Source organism: Camelus ferus, chromosome 3 (genome assembly GCF_009834535.1).
Source record: "Camelus ferus isolate YT-003-E chromosome 3, BCGSAC_Cfer_1.0, whole genome shotgun sequence".
NCBI classification, from domain to species: Eukaryota; Metazoa; Chordata; class Mammalia; order Artiodactyla; family Camelidae; genus Camelus; species Camelus ferus.
The window spans coordinates 56,143,019-56,159,567 of NC_045698.1; the positions used below are offsets into that span (position 1 = coordinate 56,143,019).

General features: G+C 36.4%; 1 protein-coding gene across 2 annotated transcripts in view; it reads right to left on the reverse strand.

Moving 5' to 3' along the window:
* Positions 1-16,549, reverse strand: part of EDIL3 (EGF like repeats and discoidin domains 3) — a 394,119-nt gene that overhangs the window by 117,573 nt on the left and 259,997 nt on the right. The gene's annotated exons all lie outside the window — the stretch shown is intronic.

Consider the following 16,549-nt stretch of genomic DNA (forward strand, 5'->3'; position numbering starts at 1 on the left):
CATACTTAAAAGTATTTATAGTTGTAATTCAGACAAAAGCTAGTATTAAATAAGCAATTATCTTTGAGTAGCTTTGTGAATAGTTAATTGTTTTTCTCTACCTCAAGCTTGTCGCTGGAAGATGTGATATGCCTAAGTAGTACGCATGCAAGTGTGGGTTTGACTGATAGCTGCTATCACTATGTAATAATAATACAAACATAAAATGCAAACAGTTTGCCAAGAGGAACTATTTTCCTATTTCATTTAGTTGAAAAAGAAGCTGTCAGTTTCTTTAACGTTGTAATACTTGGGAATGGAAGAATTCCTTTTGGAAGAAACTCTAAGAAGCATTTGCCAATAGAAGGTTGCTAAAAGGTAAACTGAGGCATATTAAAAGCTTTGAGCTTATTTGAGCAAAATTTGACTGGAATCGGGCAGCACCAAACCAGAAGTGGTCTGGAGCGCTCCATGAACAGGACTCACAGAGAAGAGGGGGAAGCAAAGCAAAGAAATGATCTGATTGGCTATAGCTTAAGCAATTGCATCACTTGGGAAAGCCTAGTTGGCTGTTTGTGACTGTCCTTAGGTTTCCATTTTTTTAACCTTGAGGAATTCACAGGCTTAGGTTTATTTACTCAGGTAGGCTGCTAAGGCATTAAAGCCAACTCAGTCTAAAAATATATAAACAACTCAACAACTTAATATAAAAGAAAATAATCCAATCAAAAATGGGCAGAAAACATAGAAGACATACAAATGGCTAACAGACACATGAAAAAGATGCTCAACGTCACTAATTATTAGAGAAATGCAAATCGAAACAACAAGATGTCACCTAACACCTATCATCAAAAGTCTACACACAACAAATGTTGACAAGGATGTAGAGATAAGGGAACTCTTGTACAGTGGGAATGTAAGTTGGTGCAGCCACCATGGAGGTTCTCCCTCAAAACTAAAGATAGGCCCAGCAATTCCATTCCTGGGTATACATCTGGAAAAAAATGAAAAAAACTAACTTAAAAAGATACATGCACCCCAATATTTATAGCAGCATTATTTGTAAGTGCCAAGATATGAAAGTAACCCAAGCATCCATCAACAGACGGATAAAGAAGATGTGAGGTACACATATAAGAATATTACTCAACCATAAAAAGAATGAAATTCTGCCATTAGCAGCAATATGGATGTACCTTGAGAACATTATACTTAATAAGTCAGACAGAGGAACACAAATACTGTATGTTTTATCTTACATGTGGAATCTAAAAAATAAAACAAATGAAAGTATACAGCAAAAAAGAAACAGACTTACAGATATAGAAAACAAACTAATGGTTACCAGTGGGGAGAGGGAAGGGGGAAGGGACATATTAGGGGTATGGGAATAAGAGATACAAACTACTATGTATAACATAGATAAGGAACATGGACATACTGTATAGTACAGGGAATTATAGCCATGTCTTGCAATAACTTTTGATGCAGTATAAACTGTAAAAATACTGAATCACTATTTTGTATACCTGAAACTAATAAAATATTGTAAATCAACTATATTTCAATAAAAGAAAAAGCCACCTCAGTCTAATGGTCTCTCTTTTTAATGAACGAAATCAATTAATAAGGAAAATAAATGCCTGATCCATAACTTGATAGGAAGATCATGTTAAAATCAAACATTCAGTGGTTGTTTACTTCATGACTGAGGTACACACACAAGCAGTAATCTGTGAGCTGCTATAGAAAAAAATGCAGATTTGAAGAGTAGATAGCATGTTACATTAAAGTACTATATAAACAAACAATACTTAAATACTAATGATGCTCTATCAGCAATCATGCATACCAGTGTTTTAATAATCTGCAGATTTATTTAAATTGACCACTAAGTGCTGGTGAATAGCGATTTTTCAATTACTGATTTTTCTTTTCTTAATGATAAAGGTTATGGATTATCATATAACATTAAAAGTATCAGGTAAAAGATTAAGAAATAAAAGAATTTGCTAGACAGGATGAGACTGATGTATGTCCATCATTACAACTGCTAAATCACAGCTTGAGGAGTTTTTGCTGTTACTGCCTATTAGATATGCACACACTCATGCTTAAACTAAAGGAAAAGCACGTTTCTTAGGAAAACAATGACCAGACTATAACCACCTTTCAATTTCAGGAAACAAGTATTGCACTTGAACATCACAGCTGTCCTGCTGCTGCATTAAAAACATTATTTTTGTATGATTATTATAAAGAAAATGTGTAATTGGAGTAAATTAGAGCACCTCTGAAATTGTAAATCATCATTATTCATGATACTTCCATCTTCACGGAGATTTTATTTCATGTACTAACATTCTACCTGTAGTGGAGAAGCAAAAAGACTTGTATTCTATGAGCTCTTTTTCCTAACACCAAGGAAGTATGAATATATATATTCATATACATATATATGTATAGGTGTGTGTGTATGTATGTGTATATATGAAATTTCCAGATAACCATTTTGTATTGATAGTATTTAAACTTTTAAATTTGTAAATGAGATTTTTTTTTTCTGTCCACAATATTTTTTATAACCCACTTCATTTAAGTATGCCTTCGTAGGTCACAGTAAGGACAATCCTCCTTTCGGGAGCGGGCAATACAAATAAGCCTGGGGCAGAAAGAACAGGCAACCATCTCTTTGGTGGGATATGACAAATAACTTGAGACTCTCGGGCAGTTTTAAATATTTGGATTGTAAAGATGCCACTTGAGGGGTTTAAAAAAAAAAAAACGGGAACATCTCCAAAAGCTTCTAGTTAAAAATTACAGGGAACTAGAATGCCCATGTAATTCACATTAGACTGATAAATTATCTTACTGAATGCATCTTTAATATCTTCTATGGAAGGAAGATGGAAAGCATCATGAACGTACCCAAGGAAGAAGACCTTTGAGATGTGTGAGGGTATAAGGAGTAACTCAGACCAACAGTGCATAGCTCACAGTTTTGACAAGGCTGACTCTAGTGGTTATAATAACATTTCTCTGAAGCAAACTCCGTATCACCAACGACCTGATCCGCTGACACGTCATTCCTACTGTCAGACACACACGCTGCTCTGCACCTCCCAGCACTTGCCCCCGCTCCCTGCTCCCTGCTGCTGCTGCCTGGACTGTATACTAACCCCGAATCAGCTGTGTTTGCTCTTAATCTTTTTTTTTTAAGCTGTGCTATTTTAATTACATAATTTGATTAAACATACATGCTAAAAGTATGATTAGAAAAGAAGAGGGGTTTTTGTCTATGCAAACATGAAGAAGCTTTGAAAAACCCCCCAAAGGGAAATTATAGAAAATAATCGATAATATTGGGGAAAATGATTAATATCTAAGATTCTGTGCTTGAGTAACTTTCCCAGTATGTATAGGCAAAAAAATAAAAACTGATATATCAGGAATGCTTTATGGGCGTGGTTCATCTAAGAAGAGAAACAGAAAAGAACATACGTGAATCAACATTAAAAACTAGCATCTCTTTATGACTCTGCACCTGGTAAAGCTCCCGATCAAAGTGAAACCCCTCATTCACTAAGCTGCATGTGACAGAAGCAATACACTACCAAGGGTGTAATCTGTTGGTTGTTCCAAGAGCCCTGGCCGGGCCTAACAGTTTCCTCCGAGTTTCCACCTGTTTCTGAAGGGCTTTCACTGTATTGTACTCATCTCCCTACTCTTAGTACTTGCTCTGGTTAGACTTTCTTCACATCCTCCACCATTTACAGCTTCACATTCAGGGGCGAAATGAACTGTGGCTATTTTCTTTAAAGATGTCAATCTGTATATTAAGTTAGATGCAATAGTATATCTTAAGGTAGTTTAGATCCCATCAGAAATATAGTTTTATGATCTGAGGTAAATATTTTAATTCATATGCTCTGAATTTTAGATTCTTCTTGCCTTTTTCCTGGTTACTTCATATGGCTGGGCAAGAATTAAAGGAGTCACTGTATAAAGCCCAGCCATCTGAATAGATTCAGTAAAAGGATGGATGGATGGATAGTATGGATGGACGAATGGATGGACAGATGGATGGAAGGAAGGAGAAAAACAGAAACCTCAACGAACAGATAGAAGTTGGAGAAGAAGCAAAAGGAATAAAAAAATAAAAGGATGATAGTACATGAGTAGAAACACTAATCCCAATAAAAATACACTAGAAATAATGAAAACGGTCACTTTGGTAATGTATATTTTTCTAAGAAGCCTGAGGTGCTGCTAAAAAGGAAAAAAAAACCCTCAGTGCAAAAGCGCACTGGGCACTGGGTGTGCCGTGAAGGGGAGAGGAAAGAGGGAGTCCGTCGGGGAGAGACTGGACTTTCTTCAAACTCCTGTGAATGGCCAGTGTCAACAGCAATAGCTCTTATGTGGATGTAAAGTGGGCAATCACCTATTCCACAGATAAAACAAGAAAAGAGAGAAAGAAAATAAATAAGCTTATGGAAACATTTTAAGAAGCTAATTACTTTTTTAAAAGACAGGCCTGAGGAGAGGTGGATTAATTCCAATAGCTGGCCCAGGAATAAGGTTCTGGAAAGGGTGTGGAATTTCACTTTAAGGTCATATGAATATTCTCCTCGGCTTCAGCCACCTTGCTGAGTGGGCTTCAGCCACCTTGCTGAGTGGACTTCAAAAAGTGAATGTGACTAAGGACGGTGCTGAGTGAACCAGAAAAGAAAAACAAAAATGGGATCTCCAATTACCCTAAGCAGAGTCTTAGCTAAAACTGTGAACTCCCTGATTCCATACCCCTATCCAGGATGACGAAGGGTTAGCAGGTAGAGAAGAAGGCATAGTCCCCTGTGTTCTCTAATTTTTTCTTAATTTCGTGTTACCTTGAGCACACACAGAGTGATGTCTACAGGACAGTTTTCAAGTGTTGCTCTGAGAACACTCTATACCTTTCCATTGGTGAGGGTATTATGGGTAGTGGCAGTAAGTGTCCTGAAATTTAGAATGCTGATGTGGGATCAATTAAACATCAAGAGGGAAACAAACATCACATAATAAAACTTAAAGGTACTTCTGGGAAATAGAATACCATGATACTCTTCATTTTTATGTACTGAAGGAAAAAGAAGCCTAAGCAAACATATGCTCTAGCACACAAAGTGGCAAACTTTCTAGGATATTATTTTCTAGCATTGAGCAATATGAATAAATTAACCAAAAAGAGAAATCAGGGCTGAACAGAAGGAATGGAACCCCTCTGGAACACAGACGCAGCAGCTATTACCAAGTCATAACTTTGTGTTCTGTATGCTTTGTGTTCTTCTGGCTTTATTTTAATCTAAGTAAGTATGATCTTACATCTGTGTTTCAAAAATAAAATTAAATAATTTTAGAAATTAAATTTCATTGCCACATTGCAATATACCAGCATATGTTCTGAACAATAACAAAGCAGACTTACATTTCATGCCTTTTTTGAGAACTTCATGATTCAAAAATTCTCTTTAAATAGACAAACGAAACAGTGCTTGGTTATTTTTCCTTATTTAATTGTTACTTTTGACTTAAAAGTAGCTGCTAGGAATGTTATTAACTGGCCTGACCAGATTATCTAATTTCAGACACACTGAAATCACTTTTTAATATGACTCCAAAACCAGAGACACACTTGCAGTATTTCATAGTCTCTTAAAATGCTGCCTGACACAAAAGATTCATTGCGGTCTATAATCAAGTCTCCCTAGAAGAAGCAAGTAATATCTTTTAATTTTTCCGCCAGCTTATACATTTCTATAATAAGGATTAATTTATAATATCATTGTATTTCTATGGACATTACGGGTAGGGTACCACACTTAAATATCTAATTATTTTCAAATAAAATATGGAAGGTAAAGTGCCCTAAGCTGTTTTAACATTTTGAATACCTTTATGAGCAAGTAAATTCTGAAATGTGAAGTCAGAGCTTTTCACAACAAACCAATACCTGGGACTGGACGTGTTGAGTTTGGGACCGTTTATTATTGGGTGTTGGGAGAAAGATGCTGCTTTAGGAACACTGAAAAGATGAGAAACACAGAGAAGCAAAAGCCGGCAATCGGGAGTCCTGTACTACATGTCTTTAAGATGTGCAGACAGGCCCTCCTCTCTCGGTGCTGATCAGTGATAAGAACCACTAAGACTCCAAATTGCCTGCCTCTGCCAAGGGACATTTGAACGAAGTTATGTTTCTTCAGGGTGAGAGTAGACCACTGTACTTAAGATGTTGATCTTCTGAAAACCCAGGCTAGAAACCTAGTTGTGCTCTGGGCAAGGTTCTTAACCATGTGAACCAGAATTCCTTCATCCCTGCAATGGAAATGAGATGCTATGTAACTCATAGGGTCCTCTGCATATTAAAGGTGATGTTGGCCCTTAGGAACCTAGCATCTTTAAGCATTCAATAACTGTTTGCTGTCATTGCCATTCTTTCCAGGGAAGAAGAAAGTTGAATTTCTCATTTATGAATGTGGATAAACAAAAAAAAGAAGAAAATGATTCTTTAATTCACACTGATCAGGTATATTAGATTCTATTTCTTGAAGTAACTTTTACTTTTCAAAGTGCTTTTATACACGTTACACTGTTTCTTTGCTCTTTATATTAACCTTAAGAAATAAGTTGGACAATTCTGGTCCTCTGTATAAGACAACAGGGGGAGGTGATGGGGGAATTGTGGTCATCTCTGCTCCCTTAGAAGTAAGGAGAAGAACACACAAAGAGCAAAACCAACCACAAAAAATTCTACTCCTCACACTACATGCATATCCAACATCAACTCCTTGATAAAGTAAAAATATTTTTTTACAGGTTTTCAAGGAAATGCAGTTTCATCACTCCCAAAGAATTCTGTATAAGCAAAAAATTAAAGTGCTTAAAATTTATGAAGAAGAAAATAGAATGCACTTACTTATTTTAAAATAATAATTTTGCTGAACAGATGTTGGCAATTAGGAACTGCCAACTTACTTTAAAAAATGCAATAATTGTATTGTTCGTAAACTTTTATTTCCATTTCCCTAACTAAATACTATAATTTTATCTAACATTTTCAAAGGCTTGAATAAATTATTTTTAAATGGAAAAATATCATTCTTTTATGTTAGTAATTTCATTAGAGTGTGACCCGAATTTAGAAAACAAGTTATTTTTAATGATCAAGAGCTACACACACTTACCAGTGACTGGATTTGTTTATATACAAATAACATCCACAACTCTAGTTTTAGAGCTAATCTTATGGACCCATAATTCTAATATTTATATGATTTTTAAAGTGACATAAAATTTCTGATAATAAAATACTATAATCATATTATTAGGACATTCAAAATTAGGCAAACTCTATTACACTTGATTTTTTTTTGTAGCTTGAACTTGAACTTACAGATTTTCTCCAATTTGACATCACTCCTCTGTTTTCAAAACTTCAGCGGTTCTCCCCCTACAACACCAATTTCAAATATGTACATTTTTTACTCTGACACGCACAAACTTCTACCAGGTCATCGCAACATATTTTCAGCTGCACTTCCAAATATTAAAGTATTTAATGTGCCCCAAATTCTTACATGTCCATAATTTATAAACATGATGATAGATACAGTGGGAAATGGAAAATCAGAAAAGATCTTTGCACTTGTCACATGTAATCTAAAGAGGAAAAAACACAATTATCTGTAATTCAAAGCAGAATGTTACAAACAATAAGGGGACAAATGCCGTGTCATGGACATAAAGAGAAAGTATCAGTTAATAGTGACTGGAAACAGAAAACTAAGGTCTAGAGAAGTCAATGGCCTGCCCAAGGTCACATGCTGGGATTGAATGGGTCATCTCAGTTCCAGACAAGAGGAAGAGAGACACCCTAGGAAGTGGAGTACTCACTAAGCTTTATGAAGGTCTGGTGAGGCTGGACAGAACAATAGCTCTTCTTCTGCTAGGTCTGTCTACCTGGAAGGCCCCTTGCATCTCTTGCAGCAGTCTGAAAACTTATCTGCTCTTTGAGTCTCATTTTAAATAGCTTCTTTGCACCCACATGTACCACTTAAAAATTATTATTATGAAACTTATACATTCTGCCTTGGATCTAATATTGAACATGCTAATGCAAGCTTACATTTGGTCTGATTAGGTTCAGCTTTGAGTGACAAAAACCCAAATTAATAGTAGCTTAAGAAACAAGGTCCTCATGTATAGCATAGGGAACTATAACCAATATCCTTAATAACCAATAATGAAAAAGAATATTTATATACATATAACTGAATCATTATGCTGTACACCAAAAACTAACACAAAATTGTAAATCAACTATACTTCAATAAAAAATAAATAAACAAATACATTAAAAAAAAACACCCAAAACAGTGTCTAATAGGAAAGAACTTGGCTTCTCTTTTGTGTAAACATGGGACTAGGCAGAAGGGGCTGATATAGCGGGGCCCCACGGCTCTCAGTCTTGCTGCTACTGTATGTAACCCGGGTCTCATGGTCCAACATGGCAGCACCCGAGTCCTGGCAGCAGGATGGAGGAAGTGATGAATAAAGGAGAAGAGGGCATGTGGGTGCTGTCTCTGAAGGAAGGTTCTCAGGAACCACCATGTGATACTTTTGCTTATATGCCTTTGGTCACTTGTGAGTCACATGTCTACACCTAGCAGTATGGGGGGTTGGGAAATATAGCCTAAAAGACTATATTTTTATATAGAATATACATATATTACACTGAATAAGATATATAATCTTATACAGAATAAGACTATATCCTGAGGTAAAACATGCTTAGATAACAATCCTCTTGCTACAGAAACAGGCAAAAAGGATGCTGGGAGACAGTTAAAAGTCTTGGCTATGACTCTCAATCAACATTTACTGAATGAATGAGAATGTACATTTATTAGTCACTTGCTGTATGGTCTATATGTGACAATCCACTATGTAATATCACATTCCTAAAAAGCTGTTCTATTTTTTTGTTTTTTACTGCTTTATATACAAAGAAGTTGGATCTTAGAGTGGTTAAATATTTTTGTCCACAGTGGCCAGTGGCAGTGGCCAGTTGAATCCAGAACCACTGATCTTGAACTCCATATTACTTCACCTTAGAATACAATACTACAGAGCTACAGTAATCAAAACAGCATGATATTATTACAAAAACAGACATATGGATCAATGGAATAGAATAGAGAGTCCAAAAATAAACCCACAAACTTTTGTTCAATTAATCTTTGACAAAGGAGGCAAGAACATACAATGGAGTAAAGACAGTCTCTTCAGCAAATGGTGTTGGGAAAATTGGACAGCTGCATATAAATCACAATACACAAAAATAAATTCAAAATGGCTTAAAGACTTAAACATAAGACAAGACGTGATAAACCTCTTAGAAGAAAATAAGCAAAACACTCTCTGACATAAATCTCAGCAATGTTCTCCTAGGGCAGTCTACCCAGGCAATAGCAGTAAAACCAAAAATAAACAAATGGGACCTAATTAAACTTAGAAGCTTTTACAGCAAAGGAAACCATAAGCAAAACAAAAAGACAATCTACAGAATAGAAGAAAATATTTGCAAAAGATGAGACAGACAAAGGCTTAATTTCAAGAATATATGAATAGCTCATACAACTTAATAATAAAAAACCAAAAGCCCAATCCAAAAATGGGCAGAGGACCTAAAGAAGCAATTCTCCAATGAAGACATACAAATGGCCAAAAGGCACATGAAAAAATGCTCAGTATCACTAATTATCAAAGAAATGAAAATCAAAACTACAATGAGGTATCATCTCACACCAGTCAGAGTGACCATCATTCAAAAGTCCACAAACGATAAATGCTGGAGAGAGTGTGGAGAAAAGGGAACCCTCTCACACTCCCGGCGGGAATGTAGTTTGGTGCAGCCATAATGGAAAACACTAAGGAGATTCCTCAAAAGACTGAAAATAGACTTATTATATGATCCAGCAATCCCGCTCCTGGGCATTTATCCAGAGGGAACCTTAATTTAAATAGATACATGCACCCCAATGTTCATAACAGCACTATTTAACAAAAGCCACGACATGGAAACAACCTAAATGTCCATTAACAGATGACTGGATAAAGAAGTTGTGATATATTTATACAATGGAATGCTACTTAGCCATAAAAAATAATAAAATAATGCCCTTTGCAGCAATATGGATAGAGCTGGAGACTGTCATTCTAGGTGAAGTAAGCCAGAAAGAGAAAGAAAAATACCATATGATATCACTTATATGTGGAATCTAAAAAAAAAACAAAACAAACTACAAAACAGAAACAGAGACATTGAAAACAAACATATGGTTACCAGGGGGTACAGGGGGTGGGAAGGGTTAAATTGGGAGTTCAAGATTTGTAGATACTAATTAATATATATATAAAATAAACCAGAAGTTCATACTGTATAGCACAGGGAACTATATTCAATACCTTGTAGAAAAAGATTATGAAACTGAATATATGTATGTTCATGTATGACTGAAGCATTATGCTGTGCACTAGAAATTGACACATTGTAAGCTGACTATACTTCAATAAATATATATATAAAAGAAAATAACTGCTTACGCAAATGTATTTTACTTGCATTAGATTTATAGGTAATGTGGCTTATCTTCACACTACTTATTAATTCATTTAATAAATACTTACCAAGCAAATAAGAATTCTTCTGAGTCTTGGGGATACCAAAAGATTTATGATAGCATATTTTTTTCTTATTTATGAAAGGTTTAGCCACTGGGATTGAGGAGAATTCTAAGTGAGCCAACAGACAGTGGCTCTACCCTCACGCAGCTTACCTAATAAAATAATCTCCAACATGGTCTTTAATTGTAAGCTGCAACAAGTGTTAGGCAAGAAAAGAATAAGAAGTTATATGAACGTATATCAGGAGAACCATATCTAGTCTGGGGCAAAGAGCTCAGTTAGGGAAGGCTTCCCTGAGAAGGCAGCATCTAGATGAGCAATTGGCACCTGGGAAATAATGAATATACTGAATGAATGAATGAATTTATCAGTTAAAATGAAGTTGGAAGTCACTTTGGAAGATGTTTTTCCTAAGCCTGGGAAGCAGAAGGAAGTACCCTTCAAGAAGTCCCATCTGGCTGGAACTCAGAGTCAATTCGCTACACTTTCCCAGCACATAGTTCACAGTTCAATTGTTCACTGAATTAAATAAAACCGCTTTTTTCCCCCTCAAATGTCCATACAACGAAGTAAAAATTTTCTGCATCAGATCATGTTTTATTTACTTCAGTGAACTCTGCATGGGCACAGAAAACTTGTCTACTGCCCAAATAGTTCTCTGCAAATAGGAGCTGCTAAATAAATACCAGTTCTTCTACAGCAGGTTTGAAAATAAAGAAGACGTTCTACAAAATATATAACGTGCTCCTCCTTCAACATTTACATCCATCTTTCCAAGTCTAGGTTAATGTTCCTAAGAAAAGAAAAGCGAAGATCCACTGGCAATATTAAAATGTCTTATTTGTTGTTTTGTTTTGCAGGATAATCATATTTCAGTTTAAGAGCATCTTGAAAGCTGCCGTTATGTAAAAATACTGGCTTAGGTTGGGCCCCTGCTAGGAAAACTAAGATAGAAAAATTTGCATCTACTTTTGAAATTCAGCACTTTTTGCCTAAGCAGTGCTAACGATAGTAACTAGACAGACCAGAGTTTCACATTGGTTTTTTTTCTTTTTTTCAATCTGAAAAGTGAAAATATAGCCTATTATTATGAACTAGGAGAAAAAAAAAATACTTCAAAGCTACTGAAGCATTAAATATATAATAGAAGCAAGAAATGTGAAAGCCCCTTTGTGGAGAAAAAGGAGTCCTCTGTTACTTTTTCAAGAACCAAAATCACAACAAAATAAAATAATCTATCCTAAGTACACCAATGTTAGGCTGAAACAACTACTATTTAATTAAATATATCAATTCTGGGGAAAACAGCAGAAGCCCCAGCAGCAACAACAACGTTAAGAACAAATACATGGAGAAAATGTAACCAATGTAGAGCACAAAAATGAAAAGTCCTGAAAAGGGCATTCATGTAGAATGGATACACTTACTCAGAAGCTCTAAGTTCAGTTCTTTTCCCCCTAAGGGTCCTGTGCAATGGTGTGTCCAGGTAAGCTATTGTCCAATTAAAATTATTTCTTGGATATGTGCTTTAAATTGTTTTGATGGAAATGGAAATAGGACAGAAAGCAACTTTCACCTTCATGGGAAGATACTATATTTTGGAGTTCTCATCTGTTCCCTCAAGTGTCTTTCAACTCTGTGGACACTACCTGACCTCCCATTCCACCAGGTGTGGCCATGTGATGTGACTCACAAATGGCCAATGGCAATAAGGAATAATGTCACGTGGCAGTGGTGTCCACTTGATCATTTCCAATCTCCATACAGAAGCAGCAAACTCACTTTTTCAACTTCATGCTGGGTACTGTTATTTTCTTCAAGTAAATCACTAAGACCCCAAATATATGCACCATTTTTCCAAGCAGACAAACTCTTTGTCTTATTTCCTGTATTTCTGTTAATGGTACCAAAATCATGCTCATGCTCAAAACCCTGGAATTTTTCTTATTTTTTAACTCCTGCCTTTCCCATAACACACAGTTCAATCAGCTGTCCATGAGGCAGCCTCAAACCTGCTTACAAATTTATTTTTTATTTTTATTTCCACAACTGCCAGTGTAATTCAGGTCCTCCTCTGGGCTGTTAGCTGTAAAAGCCATCACTGGGGTGCCTGCTCCTAGACCTGCCTCTGCATGCGGCACAGTATTTATTCAATACAATTTTACTCAGTGCCTCAGAAGCACTACGTTTTGTGTTGTGTACTCATAATACACACAACTCACATGCCATCTTCCTAAACTCTAAGTTCTGACAGTGTTAATACCCTGCTGAAAACCCTTCAACAGCCATCAAGTGCCGCCTTAGCCTAACACTGGTGTATTTCACATTCTGATGTCTCCTTACTTTGCAGACTTTTATCCTCCTATGCCCCAGATACACACCCAAATTTTCAGCACAGTAAACCAGTCCCTGAGGACCCTGAGTTCCCTCTGTCTCTCTTGTGAGTTTGTTCATTCTACTCTTTCCCACTGAAATAATCCCTTTAATATCATCCTCAAAAATGGTGAATATGCTAAATTCACCTAATAATTAAAATGTAAATGGCTTTTTTGATGTTTTCATTATACTCTGGTTGCACAGAAAATAGTACATCTTCCTTAAAGACTCCTACGACCCCGCTGAGGGTTTAACAATAAAACATTTAATGCCTAGTCTTCTAGGGATGTGGATAGTTTTACAATCCTTTTACTATTTAATTATGACTTAATTATTGAAGGCCTCCATGTCACAGGCAAAAATCCTTTGAAAACAATTAAGCATTACTAGTTCCAGTTCATGGAGGAATGGGGATTCCACTTGAGGCAGGCAGCTGATACAGGCAGGTTAATAAAATATCACCGAAGTAGGTTAAGTAGTTACGTCTTAGATTTGTGATGTCTTGATCCATTACTTTAAAATATTTTGCACTGATGTCTCATTTTGAAGAACACTGTACTGTTCTCCAACATCTTAATTTATTTAATTAAGTTGCTTCTACTAGTGGAAGGGGCACAACCAAGGGGTAAGTCTGTCTCTCTTATTAGACTGTGAGCTCCATCAGGGCAGTAGACACCACTTTTTCCCCCTTGGGATCATCAATATCACAGTCCGCCTGAGGTGTCTGCTCATGTTGTAGTCCCCTGAACCTCAACTCTAACTCACTGATTCAGCAATTCTAAGGATGGGAACCATGTTTAAAAAGCTCTTCAGGTAATTTTTTGTAGAGTTTTAAAGTTTGAGAACCACTGTCCCTGGCTAGAGGTGAACTGCTTGCTTATGGGCAAATGCAGATTTTATAAAATACAATAGCTACTTTATAAAGCCTTAAGAAAATCCAAGACTCCTACCAGCACTCACCTCCCTTACCTTCAAAAAAACCCACATAAAGTAAAAGGACACTTTCAAGAGCTTTCAAAGAGAGGATAGTACAGAGGTTAGGAATGGTTTAGTGCTGGCCTCTCACACAAGCTGTGTTTCAATCTGAACTATGCAATTTATTAGATTAGTAGTCAGTTTGGACAATTTATCTTTCCATTTCTAGATTTCCTTATCTAAATGATGAGAATAAGAACAATATGAATTATATGGGGTTATGGATTCAATACATGCCAAGTAGTTTGAATAGCAAACAGTGCTAGCTGTTAGGTTATTTTAAAGTGAATACATAATAGTATGGATAACGAGACTCACCTATAACCTAAGTGTAGTTGACTATAGTAACCTCTTCCTGCACATGAATCTAACCACATTTAGCTCGTTTTAAACAACAACCAAGTCACCCAGATTGAAATGGTTTCAAAGTAATTGCTGTCTCAAGAAAATAAAGCTTTCGGAATCAGGCCAGGTGGCTTGGTACTAGGTCACATTTTCAACACAAGGAGGTTTTCAGAGAGGCCTGGGAGCAGAACTAATTTGTTCAATGTCTACAGTAGAAATAAGGGATGCCTTCAGCTCAATCCAAATAGTTATCCCGCTAGTTCCCAGAAGATAAACATAAAGAGACAATCAAACCTTTAGTTCAGACTCTGATTTTTCCCCTTGCTTCTCTGCATTTCTCACCCCCAGGGACTCGGGACAGACTGCCAGGAGACCTTCCCTGTCCTGGCAGGAGGGAGGTGCTGCTGCAGGCCTTTCAGGACGAATTGCTGTGCTGGAGGCAGGAGCCGACTCTAATTCACAGGCACAGTTTTCCATGGACAGGATTCAGAGCAGGTTTAACACCTCCGGTTGCAGCAGGATTCACATTCACAGGGGAGTCACATTCACAATTGCATTTAGCAGTATCAGCAAAGTTACAAGATGCTCTGGAAGATGATGGGAACTGAGTGCTGCCTCCCAGAGTCCTAAGTGCTGGAAATTGGGATATAGAGCCCAGGGACTGCCTAGATGGTCATGAGAAGAGGGATGAAGAGGGACTCAGAGTAAGTTTGCCATGAAGGCGATCAAGGTAGATTGTAAAACCAGAGATATTAATCTTTGAATGCTTTCTTTTTTCCATGACAAGAGCAAGTTGTTATTTATTGTCAGTCAATTCAGATGACCTTCATTTCACTTGACCAGTATCATAAACAGAAAAAAAAATCACTCTAGTAATATTCATGAGACTAAATGAACCACAAGACATTTAAAATCTCAACCTTTGTAAATACAGAAGTTAAGCTGGAAATGTTTTCCTCATGGCCAAAATGTGTAGCAAGTATATATAATGAAAAAGTCTTTCACATAAAAGTGGTTTACTGAATTATCTACTAAGATTTTTTGAGATGCTAAAATTGTGTTAAAGAAATCCCTGCAAGTCTTTATATTCTATATTTTATGAATAATAGTAATAGATGTAGTTGGTATGTTTTTGACATTTCTGTAAGGATGAAAATGACATAGCATAAGCTAGGGAGATACCAGTATTTTAAATGCTTTTTTTCCTATGATAAATTTGTCTTAGAGAAGATATGGTTATTTTAACAATGGCACTATCTAAAGTTCCTGGTGGTGTGCTTATGATAACAAATGTATAAAAATGTGCAGGATGCTAAAGCAAACATTTATTTATTTTTTAACATTTCAGGAACAAAACATAAATGGGATAGGAGAGCATGAACATTCTGGTACTTGGTACACAGGATTAATTAGCAGACTTCCCAGCAACCACCTTACAAATATTATCCCTGCTCATCTAATGTTGCTTATAAAAGTGGTTTGCAGTGATTATGGGGGAAAGTGTGGGGCACTAGGGTTACAGAAAGTTTGATTCCTCTGCTGTGCAGATGGGTGAGGCATTTCTTATGATGTGGAGAGATGTAGCACCTATGGCACCCATGGAATCATGCTTAGATGGTGCAATTGAATCTCAGTGTAAAACAGTTGAACACAGAGAGAGAGCAGTGTTGTTTGGGCATTCTCTCACTGCTGTATAATTACCACGTGAAAACGACCACTATCTCTCTCCCATCTGTTTTGTTCAATAGTCTCTATTCTTCTTTCAGTCAATTACCTGCAACTATTTAACGTAATTTTTCTTATTTGAGGGGCTATGAAAATAGACTTAAATCAGGTGTAAAACCATCTCTCAAGTGGTATAGGAGAAAGGTAAACAAAGACCCTATTATGTTAAGTATGTTAGCTGCTACGACTGAAATATATAGTTGGCAGAGAGGGAAAAAAGGACAGTGTAGTCGCTCCTAGCTTTGGAGATAAAAAGTAGGAATTCCAGGAATCCCTTTATAGAAAAGGCAACAAAGGAACTGAATCAAAGGAAGATTGGTAGATGATCAGTAGAAGAACCATTAAGTGTACATGCTTAATCACAGGAGCAGAAAACAGCCAGAGAAAGCTGAGGAATAGCAAGAAATCCAGGTCAGTGAGGATT